The sequence below is a fragment of the Aedes albopictus genome, chromosome 3 (assembly GCF_035046485.1).
Source record: "Aedes albopictus strain Foshan chromosome 3, AalbF5, whole genome shotgun sequence".
Lineage (NCBI taxonomy): Eukaryota > Metazoa > Arthropoda > Insecta > Diptera > Culicidae > Aedes > Aedes albopictus.
In genome coordinates this window covers 141,714,878-141,730,559 of record NC_085138.1, presented here as the reverse complement: position 1 = coordinate 141,730,559, position 15,682 = coordinate 141,714,878, and the positions used below count along the sequence as shown (strand labels likewise).

Here is a 15,682-nt window from a genome sequence, read left to right as displayed (position 1 = left end):
CCAAAACATTCTTCAGGAATTCCTCCAGGTGTTCCTCCAGAAATTCTTTCAGATTTTTTTTCCAGGAATTCCTTCCGGGATTCATCCATAAATTTCTTCAAAAGTTCATCAAAAAAATCTCCAGAAATTCATTCAGGAATACCTTCAGATAGGCTCACGTACTTCTCCTTCAGTAATTTCTCAAGAAATTCTACCATAAACTCCTCCAAAAATTCCTTCAGGAATTCCTCCGGGTGTTTCTCCAGAAATTCTTTCAGGATTTTTTCCAGGAATTCCTTCCGGGATTCACCCATACATTTCTTCAAAAGTTCATCAAAAAATTCTCCAGAAATTCATTCAGGAATACCTTCAGATAGGCTGACATACTTCTCCTTCAGTAATTTCTCAAGGAATTCTACCATAAATTCCTCCAAAAATTCCTTCAGTAATTCCTCCAGGTGTTCCTCCAGAATTTCTTTCAGGTTTTTTTCCAGGAATTCCTTCCGGGATTTATCCATAAATTTCTTCAAAAGTTCATCAAAAAATTCTCCAGAAATTCATTCAGGAATACCTTCAAATAGGCTCACATACTTCTCCTTCAGTAATTTCTCAAGGAATTCTATCATAAACTCCTCCAAAAATTACTCCAAAAGCTCTTTCAGGAATTCTTATGAAAATCCTCCAAAATTTCCTCCAGGAAGCCTCAAATATTTCTCAAGATATTTGTAAAAATAAATTCTCCAGGGAATCCTTAAAGAATTCCTCCAGGAATTCTTTTATTAATTTCTCCATTAACTACATTAGCTCCTCCAAAACATTCTTCAGAAATTCCTCCAGGTGTTCCTCCAGAAATTCTTTCAGGAATTTTTCCAGGAATTCCTTCCGGGATTCATCCATAAATTTCTTCAAAAGTTCATCAAAAAATTCTCCAGAAATTCATTCAGGAATACCTTCAGATAGGCTCAAAGACTTCTCCTTCAGTAATTTCTCAAGGAATTCTTCCATAAATTCCTCCAAAAATTCCTTCAGGAATGCCTCCAGGTGTTCTTCCAGAGATTATACCATGAATTTCTGCAGAAATTCCTCCAGGGGTTCCTACAGCAATTTCTCTATGAGTTGCTCCAGACATTCCTCCAGAAAGCCTGAAATATTTCTCCAGAAATTTCTTTAAGAATTCCTGTAAGAATTCCTTTAGCAATTCCTCAAAGAATTCTCCCATAAATTACTCCAAAAATTCTATCAAGAATTCTTTAGAAATGCCTCCAGAAATTTCTACAAGGATTGCTCCAGGTAATCCTCTAGAAATATCTACCAGAATTCCACCAACATTTCCTCCAGAAAATCCTAAAGGAATTTCTCCCAAAACTCTTCCAGGAATTCCTCCAAGAATTTCTATAGAAATTTCTTCCGAGATTCATCCATGATTTTTTTTTCAGAATCTCATCAAAAAATTCTGCCAGGCATTCCATCAGAAATTCCTCGAAGATATCCATAAATTCATTCAGGAATACCTTCAGATAGGCTCACACACTTCTCCTTCAGTAATTTCTCAAGGAATTCTGCCATAAATTCCTCCAAAAATTCTTCAGAAATTCCTCCAGCAGTTCCTCCAGAAAATCTTTCAGGAATTTTTCCAGGAATTCCTTCCGGGATTCATCCATAAATTTCTTCAAAAGTTCATCAAAAAATTCTCCAGAAATTCATTCAGGAATACCTTCAGATAGGCTCAAAGACTTCTCCTTCAGTAATTTCTCAAGGAATTCTTCCATAAATTCCTCCAAAAATTCCTTCAGGAATGCCTCCAGGTGTTCCTCCAGATATTCTTTCAGCAATTTTTCCAGGAATCTCTTCCATGATATCCATACATTTCTTCAAACGTTCATCAAAAAATTCTCTAAAAATGCATTCAGGAATACCTTCAGATAGGCTCACATACTTCTCCTTCAGTAATTTCTCAAGGAATTGTATCATAAATTCCTCCAAAAATTACTCCAAAAGTTCTTTCAGGAATTCTTACAAAAATCCTCCAAAATTTCCTCCAGGAAGCCTCAAATATTTCTTCAGAAATTCGTAAAAATAAATCCTCCAGGAAATCCTTAAAGAATTCCTCCAGAAGTTCTTTTAGGAATTTCTCCATTAACTACATTAGCTCCTCCAAAACATTTTTCAGGAATTCCTCTAGGTGTTCCTCCAGAAATACTTTCAGAATTTTTTCCAGGAATTCCTTCCTGGATTCATCCATAAATTTCTTCAAAAGTTAATCAAAAAATTCTCCAGAAATTCATTCAGGAATACCTTCAGATAGGCTCACGTACTTCTCCTTCAGTAATTTCTCAAAGAATTCTACCATAAATTCCTCCAAAAATTCCTTCAGGAATTCCTCCAGCTGTTCCTCCAGAAATTCTTTCAGGAATTTTTCCAGGAATTCCTTCCGGGATTCATCCATAAATTTCTTCAAAAGTTCATCAAAAAATTCTTCAGAAATTCATTCAGGAATACCTTCAGATAGGCTCGCATACTTCTCCTTCAGTAATTTCTCAAGGAATTGTATCATAAATTCCTCCAAAAATTACTCCAAAAGTTCTTTCAGGAATTCTTATTAAAATCCTCCAAAATTTCCTCCAGGAAGCCTCAAATATTTCTTCAGAAATTCGTAAAAATAAATCCTCCAGGAAATCCTTAAAGAATTCCTCCAGAAATTCTTTTAGGAATTTCTCCATTAACTACATTAGCTCCTCCAAAACATTCTTCAGGAATTCCTCCAGGTGTTCCTCCAGAAATTCTTTCAGATTTTTTTTCCAGGAATTCCTTCCGGGATTCATCCATAAATTTCTTCAAAAGTTCATCAAAAAAATCTCCAGAAATTCATTCAGGAATACCTTCAGATAGGCTCACGTACTTCTCCTTCAGTAATTTCTCAAGAAATTCTACCATAAACTCCTCCAAAAATTCCTTCAGGAATTCCTCCGGGTGTTTCTCCAGAAATTCTTTCAGGATTTTTTCCAGGAATTCCTTCCGGGATTCACCCATACATTTCTTCAAAAGTTCATCAAAAAATTCTCCAGAAATTCATTCAGGAATACCTTCAGATAGGCTGACATACAGGGGATAGACAAAATGATCGGGACAGGCAAAATTTTCACTTTCCAAAAAATGTTCAACTAGCTGCAACTTTTCGAAAAGTGCATCACATATTCTCAAATTTTTACTGTAAGTTCTTCAACTAGTTGTGTATCAGTGGACAAATTTGGAAAAGATTGGACAATTCTTCACGAAGTTATAAAGATTTTTGAAAAAGATAAAATTATCCGATAGCCAACTTTGAGCTGTTATATCTCCGGATTCAATGAACCGATTGCAATGAAATTTTGACCATTCATGACTTATATAATGAACTCTGGAAAACATTTAACTTAACGTGAAATTTTTAACAAGCGAAAAAGTTATAGCGATTTTATTTTTTTCACGATTTTTTAGAAAATTGGTCTATTTTTAATATGCATCCCAATACTTTTTCAATTTATTGGCGGCTATGTTGTTACTTTCCTTCAATACGCATTTATATATAAATCAATTAGAGGGAAACTAAATGAACTCTAATTAGCATCTTGAATTTTGAAACGATGTTGATGTTTTGGATAATTTGGTGTTCTTTTTAGAAAAATAATATAATCGTTATAACTTTCTTCCGTGTTAAGAATATTAAGTTAAGTCAATGGTTTTTCATAGCTCATTATATAAGTCATAAATGGACAAAATTTCATTGCATTCGGTTCATTGAATCCGGAGATATAACAGCTCAAAGTTGGCTATCGGATAATTTTACCTGTTTCAAAAATCTTAATAACTTCGTGAAGAATTGTCCGATCTTTTCCAAATTTTGTCCACTGATACATAACTAGTTGAGGAACTTACAGTAAAAATTTGAAAATATTTGATGCACTTTTCGAAAAGTTACAGCTAATTGAACATTTTTTGAAAAGTGAAAATTTTGCCTGTCCCGATCATTTTGTCTATCCCCTGTACTTCTCCTTCAGTAATTTCTCAAGGAATTCTACCATAAATTCCTCCAAAAATTCCTTCAGGAATTCCTCCAGGTGTTCCTCCAGAATTTCTTTCAGGTTTTTTTTCCAGGAATTCCTTCCGGGATTTATCCATAAATTTCTTCAAAAGTTCATCAAAAAATTCTCCAGAAATTCATTCAGGAATACCTTCAAATAGGCTCACATACTTCTCCTTCAGTAATTTCTCAAGGAATTCTATCATAAACTCCTCCAAAAATTACTCCAAAAGCTCTTTCAGGAATTCTTATGAAAATCCTCCAAAATTTCCTCCAGGAAGCCTCAAATATTTCTCAAGATATTTGTAAAAATAAATTCTCCAGGGAATCCTTAAAGAATTCCTCCAGGAATTCTTTTATTAATTTCTCCATTAACTACATTAGCTCCTCCAAAACATTCTTCAGAAATTCCTCCAGGTGTTCCTCCAGAAATTCTTTCAGGAATTTTTCCAGGAATTCCTTCCGGGATTCATCCATAAATGTCTTCAAAAGTTCATCAAAAAATTCTCCAGAAATTCATTCAGGAATACCTTCAGATAGGCTCAAAGACTTCTCCTTCAGTAATTTCTCAAGGAATTCTTCCATAAATTCCTCCAAAAATTCCTTCAGGAATGCCTCCAGGTGTTCTTCCAGAGATTATACCATGAATTTCTGCAGAAATTCCTCCAGGGGTTCCTACAGCAATTTCTCTATGAGTTGCTCCAGACATTCCTCCAGAAAGCCTGAAATATTTCTCCAGAAATTTCTTTAAGAATTTCTGTAAGAATTCCTTTAGCAATTCCTCAAAGAATTCTCCCATAAATTACTCCAAAAATTCTATCAAGAATTCTTTAGAAATGCCTCCAGAAATTTCTCCAAGGATTGCTCCAGGTAATCCTCTAGAAATATCTACCAGAATTCCACCAACATTTCCTCCAGAAAATCCTAAAGGAATTTCTCCCAAAACTCTTCCAGGAATTCCTCCAAGAATTTCTATAGAAATTTCTTCCGAGATTCATCCATGATTTTTTTTTCAGAATCTCATCAAAAAATTCTGCCAGGCATTCCATCAGAAATTCCTCGAAGATATCCTTTAGACATTCCTCAAGAAATTCCTTCAGAAAGGCTCATACATTTCTCCAGAAAATCCTCCAATAGTTACTCAAAGAATTCCACCACAAATTCCTCCAAACATTCCTTCAGAAATACCTCCAGGAATTCCTATATAGATTCCTTAAGTCATTCCGTCGAGCATTCTTCCAGAAAACCCTTTCTGAATTTCTGCCAGGATTTCTGCAGGATTTTCTCCATGTATTCTTCTAGAGATTTATCCATCAACTTATTCAGAAATTCCTTAAAAATGCCTTCATGAATTCCTTCAGAAATTTCTCCAGGAGTTGCTCCAGACATACGTCTAGTAGGCCTCAAATATTTCTCAAGAAGTTCCTCAGAGAATTCCTGTAGGAATTCCTCCAGTAATTCCTCAAAGAATTCCCCCATAAATTACTCTAATAATTCTTTCAGGAATTCTTCAGAAATATCTCCAGAAATTCCTCCAGGGATTGCTCCAGGTAATCCTCTAGAAACATCTTCCAGAATTCTATCAACATTTCCTCCAGGGATTCCTCCAGTAAATCCTAAAGGAATTTCTCCCTAAACTCTTCCAGGAATGCTTCCAGGAATTCCTCGAGAAATACCTCCAGGGATTCCTCCAGAAATTTCTTTCGAAATTCATCCATGATTTTTTTTTCAGAAATTCATCAAAAAATTCCTCCAAGAACTTTCTCAGAAAATCCTCGAGGATTTTCCCAGACGTTCATGCAGAAATTCCTTCACAAAGGCTCATATATTTCTCCAGAAATTCCTCCAATAATTCCACAAGGAATTCCACCATAAATTCCTAAAAAAAAATCCTTCAGAAATTTCTGCAGAAATACCTCCATGAATTCCTACAGGGATTCCTTATGTTATTCTTTCCAACGTTCTTCCAGAAAACTCTGCTTGAATTTCTGCCAGAATTCCTGCAGAAATTTCTCAAGAAATTTTTCCAGAATTTTATAAAAAATTCCTCAATGAATTTCTTTAGGAGTTCTTCAAGGAGCTTCAAATATTTCTCCAGAAATTCCGCACTTACTGTAGGAATTCCTCCAGTAATTCCTCCAAAAAATTTTTCAGAAGTTCCTCCAGAAAAATTCCTTTAAGGATTGCTCCAGGAATTCCGCCAGGATTTCCTCTAGAAAATCCTCTAGAAATTTCTACCGGAATTCCTCCAATATTTATTCCAGAGATTCCTCCAAGGATTGCTCCAGAAAATCCTGAAGACGTTTCTCCCTAATCTCTTCCAGGAATGCCTCCAGGAATTCCTCGATGGATTCCTCCCGAAATTTCTTCAGGAATTTCTCCAGGAATTCCTTCAAGAATTAGTTCAGTAATTGCTTCAGGAGTTTCACCAGGAATTTCTTCAGGAATTTCTTCAGAAATTCCTCCCGGGTTCCATTTATGCATTTCAACAGAAATTCCTCAAACATTTCCTCCAGAAATGCATTCAGGAATTTATTCAGAATGTTCTCGAAGAGTTTCTCCAGTCATTCTTCCAAAAATTCCACCTGGTAGGCTCAAATATTTCTCCAGAAAATCTTCAATGAATTCCTTCATGATTTCCTCTAGTAACTGCTGAATAAAGTCCTTCATAAACTCCTCAACAAATTCTTCAGGAATTCCTCCATCCAGAAAATCATCTAGTGTAAATTGAATTTCTGCCAGAATTCCTCCGGAATTTCCTTCAGAAATTCTTCCATGGATTCCTCCAGAAAATCTGAAAGGAATTTCTTCTGGAACTCTTCCTAGAATTCCTCCAGGGAATCCTCCATGGATTCCTTCAGGAATTTCTTCCGGGATTCATCCATGAATTTCTTCAAAAGTTCATCGCAAAATTCTCCAGAAATTCATCCAGGAATTCCTTCAGATATACCTGGACATACTTCTCCTTCAGTAATTCCTCAAGGAACTCCACCATTAATGCCTCCAAAAATTTCTTAGGGAATTTCTCCAGAAAAACCTACATGAATTCTTTCAGGGATTGCTCCAGGAATTCTTTCCAGCTTTCCTCCAGAAAACTCAGTTGAAATTTCTACCTGGGTTAAATCCATGAATTTCTTTAGAAATTACTCATAAATTCATCTATGAACTCCTTCAGAAACTCCTCTAGAAGTTGCTCCAGACATTCCTCCAGAAGTTCCTCCAGGAAGCTTCAAATATTTCTCCATAAATTTCTCAAAGAATTCCTGCTGGAATTCCTCCAGTCATTCTTCAAAGAATTCCTCCTTAAATTACTCCAGGAAGCCTCAAATAAATCCTCCAGGAAATCCTTAAAGAATTCCTCCTGAAATTCTTTTAGGAATTTCTCCATTAACTACATTAACTCCTCCAAAACATTCTTCAGGAATAACTCCAGGTGTTCCTCCAGAAATTCCTTCAGGAATTTCTCCAGGAATTCCTTCCGGGATTCATCCATAAATTTCTTCAAAAGTTGATATAGAAAAAATCCTCCAAAAAGTCATTCAGGAATACCTTCAGATAGGCTGACATACTTCTCCTTCAGTAATTGCCCAAGGATTCCTCCAAAATTTTCTTCGGGAATTTCTCCAGAAAAACCTCCAGGAATTCCTTCAGGGATTGCTCCAGGAATTCTTTCCAGTATTCCTCCAGAAAACCCTATTGGAATTTCTGTCAGGATTCTTGCAGGAATTTCTTGAGAAATTGCATTTTTTTTTCAGATGTTTAAAAAATTCCTCTATGAATGCCTTCAGAAATTCCTCTAGGAGTTGCTCCAAACATTCTTCCACGAAGCCTCAAATATTTCTCCAGAAATTCCTCAAAGAATTACTGCAGGAATTCTTCCAGTTTTGAGGCATTACTCCTACATTATTTTCTTCAAAAAATTTTTTTAGGAATTTGTCCAGAAATACCTCCAGAAATTCCTCCAGGGATTGCTTCAGGAATTCCTCCAGATGTTCCCCCAGAAAATCCTCCAGTAATTTCTGCCAGAATTCTTCCAACATTCCCTTCGTGGATTCCTTCACGGATTTCTCCAGAAAATCCGAAAGGAATTTCTCTCTAAATTCTTCCAGGAATGCTTCCAGGAATTCCTCGATTTTTTTCCAAAAATTTCTCGATTTTTTTCCAGAAATTTCTTCAGCAATTTCTCCAGGAATTTCTCCAAGAATTTCATCGAAAATTCCTCCTGGGATTCATCCATGCATTGTTTCAGACATCCCTCAAACATGTCCTCCAAAATTTCATCCAGGAATTCCTTTACAAAATCCTCTATGAATTTCTCCAATCACTCCTCCAGTCATTTCTTCAGGAATTCCACCAGCAAGCCACAAATGTTTCTCCAGAAATTCCATAAAGAATTCCTCCAGCAATTAGTTCAATAATTCCTTAAGGAGTTCTTCCAGGAATTTCTCCCGGGATTCATCCATGAATTTCTTCAAAAATCATCAAATTTGTTTTCCAGAAATTCCTCCAGAAATCCCTTTAGAAATTCCTCGATGATTTACCGAATTCCTCCATGAAATCTCTTAGAAAGGCTTACATATTTCTCCTTCAGTATTTGCTCTAGGAATTCCACCATAAATTCCTCCAAAAATTTATCCACGAATTTCTCCATAAATACCTCCAGGAATTCCTACAGGTATTCCTCCAGGAAACCCTGTTGGAATGTCTGCCTAAATTGCTCTAAGATTTACCCCACAGATTTCTGCACGAGTTTCTCTAGGAATTTCTCCAAGAATACCCCCAAAAATTTCTCAGAAATTCCTCAAAAATTTCTCTTGGATTTCATTCAGAAGATTATCTTGAAGTTCCTCCCGACATTCCTGCAGGAATTCCTCCAGGAAACCTAAAATATTTCACCAGAAATTCCTCAAGAGGAATCCCCGAAGGAATTGCTAGCGGAATCCCTGGGAGCATTCCTCAAGAAATCCTTGGATGAACTTCTGGAGGAAGCTACGGAAAATTCCTGGAAAAATCCCTGATGGGATCCTTGGAGGAATTTCTGAAAGAATCCAGGAAAGAATTCTGAGATGAATCCCTTGAGAAACTCCTGGAAATATTTCTGAAGGAATTCCAAGAAAATCCCTGAAAGATTTTATGGAGGAATCTCTGCAGGATTCCAAGGAGAAATCCCTGGAGAAACTCCTGGAGAAATTCTTGGAGGAATCCCTGCTGAATTTCCAGGAGGTTTTTCTGCTGGAATCCCTGAAGGAATTTCTGGAGGAATTCCTAGAGGAGTTCTTTGAGGATTTTCTGAAGAAATTTTTGATGCTTTCCTGGAAGTATATCTGTCTCCTGAAAGAATTCTTGAAGGAATTCCTCTAGGAATTTCTGGAGGAATTCTTTGAGAAAGTTCTGGAGAACTTTATGGATAAATCCCTGGAAGAATTCCTGAAGAAATTCTGGAAGAGTTGCGGGGGCCATTTCTTTATGATTGAGAAATCCATGGATAAATTCCTGGAGGAAACCTTAGAGGAAATCTTGAATGTATTTGGGCAGAAATTCCTTGAGGAATAACTGGAGCAATTATTTGCGGAATTTCTAGAGAAATATTTGAGGCTGCATGAAGGTATTTCTGCAGGAATTCCTAGAGAAATTTCTGTAGGAATTCCTGGAGAGATTTCTGAAAAAAAAATTTCAGGCTTACCTGGAGAAACTGCTATAGTAATATCTCCTGGGGGAATTTCTGATGGCATTTCGGGAGAATTTTCTGATGAAATTCCTGGAGAAATTCCTGGAGCAAGAATTTCACTAAAGGAATTTGAGGAGTAATTCGTTTTGAAATGATGATTAACCTGGGCTTGTTAGGGGAATATCTGTAAATAAAAAGAAAATCGCGTTAAGTACTGTTCCTTTGAATTCCACTAAGAATTTGCATCCTTTGACAGATACGTATTTCGACCTCAACTGTAAGGTCGTCTTCAGTGTCTTGTACTTGACTCAAGTACAAGACACTGAAGACGACCTTACAGTTGAGGTCGAAATACGTATCTGTCAAAGGATGCAAATTCTTAGTGGAATTCAAAGGAACAGTACTTAACGCGATTTTCTTTTCATTTTGAAATTTCTGGAGATTTATTTTTATGATTTCTGAAGGAGCTTCTGGAGGAATTTATGAGGAATTTCTAAAAAAATCATGGATGGATCCCTGGAGCGATTTCTGGAAGAGTGTTGGGAGATTTTTTCAGGATTTTTTTGGAGGAAACTGTGGAGGAATTCCTGGAGGAACCCCTAGAGAAAATCTTGGAGAGATATGGTTCTTTAGGGGTATCTGGATTTTTTCATAAACGGAATATCCGCCCAAAAATTTGTCGAAATCCAAAATTTCATTAGTTTTGGAGTCCGGCAACTATTTTTAAAATGCATTGATATGGGGATTTTTTTTGTTCGGGTCGAACTGTCAATTTATCGATTGAACTGAAATTTTATCCACGGAAATCAAAACTGTTTTGTTTATTTAACCATCAAAACAAAAGGTATTGCAACGCAATCAAATCACACTATACACAGAAAAATTAGCTCTTTCGATCAAGCTATAGAATAGTGCAATATTTTATTCACTTAACAACCCAACTCAGGAATGAAATTCCTAAAAATTGTTTAGAGAAATACCTGTAGGAGTTCCTCGAGGAATCCCTGGGGAAATTCCTGGAGGTGTTTCTGAAGGAACTCTTGAAGGAATTTTAAGAGAAACTTATGGAGAGATTCCTTAAAGAATTACTGAAGGAATTCCTGGGGGAGTTTTTTGAAGAATGTGTGGAAGAAGTCCTCGAAGAATTTCTGAAGATATTTTTGGAAGAATTTTTTTAGGCATTTCTGAAGAAATTCATTGACAAATACCTGGTGGAATTCTTGAAGAAAATCCTGGAGAAATTCCTACAGAAATCCATGGAGGAACACCTGGATTATTTTCCAGTGGATATCTTGGAGGGAATTCTTGGTAGAGTTTCGTGTGAAATTTCAAGCATTTTCTGGAGGAATCCGTGGGAAAATTTCTGGAGCAATCCCTGGATGAATCCCTGAATCCCTGAAAGAGTTTCTTGAGGAATTCCTGGAAGAGTTCCGGGGGAATTCCTTAAGGATTTTCTGGAGGATTTCAAGGGGGAAATCTTGAAGGTATTCTGGTAAAAATTTGTTTAGAGTTTCCTGGAGCAATCCCTGACCAATTGTTGGAAAAATTTCCTGAAACAATTTCTTGAGATATTTTTGAGGTTTCCTGGAGGAACTCCCTTAGGAGTTTCTGAAGGAATTCCTGGATGAATTTCTGGATATTTTTTCTGAAGAAATTCAAAGAAGAAACCCTGGAGGAATTAATGGAGGAATCTCTGGAGGAATTTCTTGAGAATTTTTCAGAAGAGTTTCGTGAGAAATTCCTTGAGGAATCCGTTGAGGAATTCCTGGAGAAAACCCTAGAGGAAATCGTGGATGAGTTCTGTTAGAAATTTCTAGAGAAATTTTCATCAGAATTTCATCAGAAATTCCTCCAGGACACATTCCTCTAGGAGTGTCGTTGGCAGTTTCCTTAGCAATTCTTTCCAATATATCTTAGAAAACTACGGTAGCTACACTTTTGAAATTCATTTGGCTATATATTTATCTGGTATATCCACAGATAATCTTTTAGAAAATTATTTCCATTTGATAAATATTTTTTAATTTTTTTAATTGATTTCTTTAACAATTTTTCGGAAAATTCTTTTGTGATTTTCTGCAGCTGTGTCTTAAGAAATTCCTTAATTATTTTGGAAATTGCTTCGGCAATTCTGTCGGGAAATCAGTTCGAATTGACTTCATCAATTTGTTCGGAAATTCCATTGAGATTCTAAATTCCTTAGGACTTCCTTCAGAAATTTCCATGAACAAATTTTCGGTGATAACTTTTGCAACACATTCAGATATTTCGTTGGGAATTCAGTCAAAATTGACTTCAGCAATTCATTTTAAAATGTTTCTGATATTTTTTTAGGCAAACTATTAGAGAATTACCTACATCGAAAATATATTTTAAATTTGAGAACAAATTTAACCCTCAAATTTTTTATTTTGATCTAAATATCAATTTTCGTCATCTAAAATCGATATAAACAAGTTTTGGAAGATGATTCTTTTTTATTCTCGATTTTGTGAATTTTGGTTTTTGATTTTTCTAATTTTTATTTTTGAACATCCCTACACTTTTATATTTTTCCTGGAAGCCTATTTGGCATACCAATTTTAAAAACGAAGACATTTTGAGATTTTATAATTATTGTAAATTATTATTTTTTAATTTTTTTCATGACAAATTTTATTTTCCGTGTAACATTTAGGAAAACAATTTTAGAGTGTATTTAACTCCCTTTAACTCTTCTATTATAATATAATGATTGAGGAAAAATTTAAAATACGTTGATTGTTGCGATTAAATACAAAAGAAACAATGACATCCAAAAGGTGATTAAAACATCATTTTTTCAATGATTTTAAAAAAATGTTATAACGCTTTGAAGCGTAAACCGAAAATCATAGTAAAATATACAGAACAGTTATAAATATCAGCTAAAAATATAAAAGTTTTGATTGCCCAGGCAAGAAAAAATACAAAAATGCTCAAACAATACACCGTCTAAAGGCGGGATTGGGTATTAGAGGGTTAATTTGACTAATACTTGGAAATTCTTTTAAGATTTCCTTTGGAACTTCCTTCTGATTTTTTTTTAGATTTTGTTGGCTTTTTTGTTTGAAATTCAGTTAAAATTGAATTCAGCAGTTTGTTTAGAAATTCCTTTAAGATTTCCTTTGCAAATAATTTCAAAATTTCTGTTCATACATGTTCAGTAACTTCTTCGGCAATTTGAAATTGAATTGAAATTGACTTCGGCAATTATTTTGGAAATTCTTATAAGATTTCCTTCCGCACATTATTTGGGAATGCTCTCTTCAATGTCAAAAAAATGTTTTTCTGTAATTTTTGTATATTTTTATGGCAGTTGCGTTGAGAATTTAGATGAAACCATTCCGGCAATATAGAATGCCTGTACCAATTATATCAATACCTCAGGAAAACTACAGTGACCCCACACCGATGAATCACCTTAATTTTTGTACACTATTTATGAATCACCATGTTGATCAAATGGAGTGATCCATAAACTGTGGTCATTTTTGTCGATTCATAAATTGTGGGGTCACTGTATTTGTACAAAAATAACGAGATGACCAACGAATGTCGCCAATATGTAAAAAGATGGTTTAAAGTTTCCATACTTTACAGGCCGAGATGAACTAGCCTAGGTCTAAAAATCTCGTTAATACAAATAAAAAACATTCTTTTCAGGAAAAATATAGAAACGGAGCCGTGCCAATGATGAAAAAAATAGTAACGGAGCGTGTGCCAATGATAGGAACCCTGTACCAGTTATGGATACATTTTGAACTTTGATTCCTTTTCGCACTATTTGCATGCATTCCTTATAGGATTAGCCATAACGTGTACACGAAAAAGGGTGCAAGGAAGCTGAAATTTTAAGGAAAATGATTTATTTCTACCATAATTTGAGCAAAATGTGCAGTTTACATGAGTGCAACCATTTTTTTTATTTTTTTCTTGTTGATTCACATCGTTAAAGTGCGAAAATCAACTAAGGTGAATAATTGGTACTATCGCCATATTAGAACACTTACCCTACTTGAGAATTCCTTTGAGATTTCCTTTCGTAAATTGTAAAAAAAACATACCTGTATTAATGAGATTTTTAGTTCTAGACTGACAAGAAGAATCATCGTAAAAAAAATCTGTGAATTTTCTTTAGCAAGTCTTAAATTATTTTTCAAAAGGAATTTCAAAGGAATTCCCGAAAATTGTCTAAGTCAATTTGAACTGAATTCGCAATCAAATTTCTAGAACGAATGGCTGAAATAATTAGCAAAAAAACGTTTCTCACAATATTCCAAGTAAATTCCAAATTAATTTGCCCAAAGAGCTTCCGAACAACTGAATTTCCATTTCAATTGCTGAACCGCAAAAGTACTAAGAGATTTCCTAATCTGCAAAAGGAAATCCTTAAAAAATTTAAAAATTATGTGTCAAAGTAAATTAGAATTGAATTCCCAATGAATTTTCCAAAGGAATAACAAAAAAATCGAATTAATATTTCAAGATAGTTCTGAAGAAAAATTTCTTGTCAAATAACGTACAGTAAAAAAAATCAAAAGATTTTCAAATAATACCTAAAAAGTTTCCGAAAGAATTCCCAAGAAAATAGTAAAATAAAATCTCAAAAGAATTTACAAAAAAACTGCCAAAATCAAATAGAATCAAATAGAAAAAAAAATACCGAAAAAAATACCCACATTGTCAAAGGAAATTTCAAAAGAAATTTCAATTACTTTGCTTAAGGAAATTACCGAAGTCAATTGCCGTATTTAATTTCAACTGAATTCTCATCTAGATTGGCGAAGGAATTACGAAAAGAATTAACGAAAAAGAAATTCAGAGACATTTTAAACGGAACTCTCAAATAATTTATAGGGGGAAATCTCAAAGGAATTTAAAGATAATATGCTAAAGTAAACTTCAATGAAATTCGCAATGAAATTGCCAGAATAATGAATAAATACATATATTACCAAAAGAAAAATCTTCGAAATTCGCGAGTGAAATCTTAAAGGAGTTTCAACTAAATTCCCAACAAAATTGATCAAAAAAATGTCATAAGAATTCACAAATAACATTGAAAGTCAAATTTTCAAAGAAATTTCTGAAGGTTCCGAAGGAATTATCACAAGAATTACCAAAAAAAGTCCATTAAATTTCCTAAATCTTTAAGGAATTTTACAATACATTGGTGAAGTAAATTACAACTTATTTTTAAAAGAAATTGACAACGGAACTATAAACACAATTACCTTAAAAATATTCTCACACGCTGCCAAAAAATGTTAAGAGGGTGTTTAGGAGCTGATCAGTATCTGTTTCCTCCAGTGGACTATATTTGGTAGCTTCGGTAACGGTCCTCTCGGATTCGATTCTTTTACAGATACGGATGGTTTCTTCCTCGGGCGTCATGCAACTTAATATATCACATTGGTTTTACTATTTATCTTCGTTACACATTCCACGTCAATTTATTCAAATATTTACAAATACATTTATTGAACTTACAACTAATAAGATTATTTAGGGACTCGGGAAAACTTTGAGAAAAGCTCGGTTCCTTGGTATACGACACTCCTCTTCAGTCGCATGTACTCGTATGCATTTCCTTGGGTTTCTTCAGTGCTTTCATGCTCCATGCAGCACCGAAGGGCTCATCGATGCACTACAACACTCGAACAAATGGAAATCTCAAAACTCTAAAATAATTTTCTGGAATTGGTCGAATGAATTCTTAAAAAAAAAAACTACAAATAGTTGGCCGAAGTGAATTTCAATAGATACCCGATGAAATTTTCGATGAAATTATCAAAACAAACACCTTAAAATATTTTCACAAGTTTCCGAAGAAATTCATTTTTAATTAAATATCAGCAAAATTACCAAAAGAATTACAAAAAAAACAACTATAAGAAATTTACGACGAAACTTTCAAGTAGATTGCCAATGGAAATATCAAAGCAAAATCAAAA

At 34.6% G+C, this 15,682-nt stretch overlaps 1 protein-coding gene across 5 annotated transcripts in view; it reads right to left on the bottom strand.

Moving 5' to 3' along the window:
• Positions 1–15,682, bottom strand: part of LOC109424108 (dihydropyrimidinase) — a 138,305-nt gene that overhangs the window by 11,332 nt on the left and 111,291 nt on the right. The gene's annotated exons all lie outside the window — the stretch shown is intronic.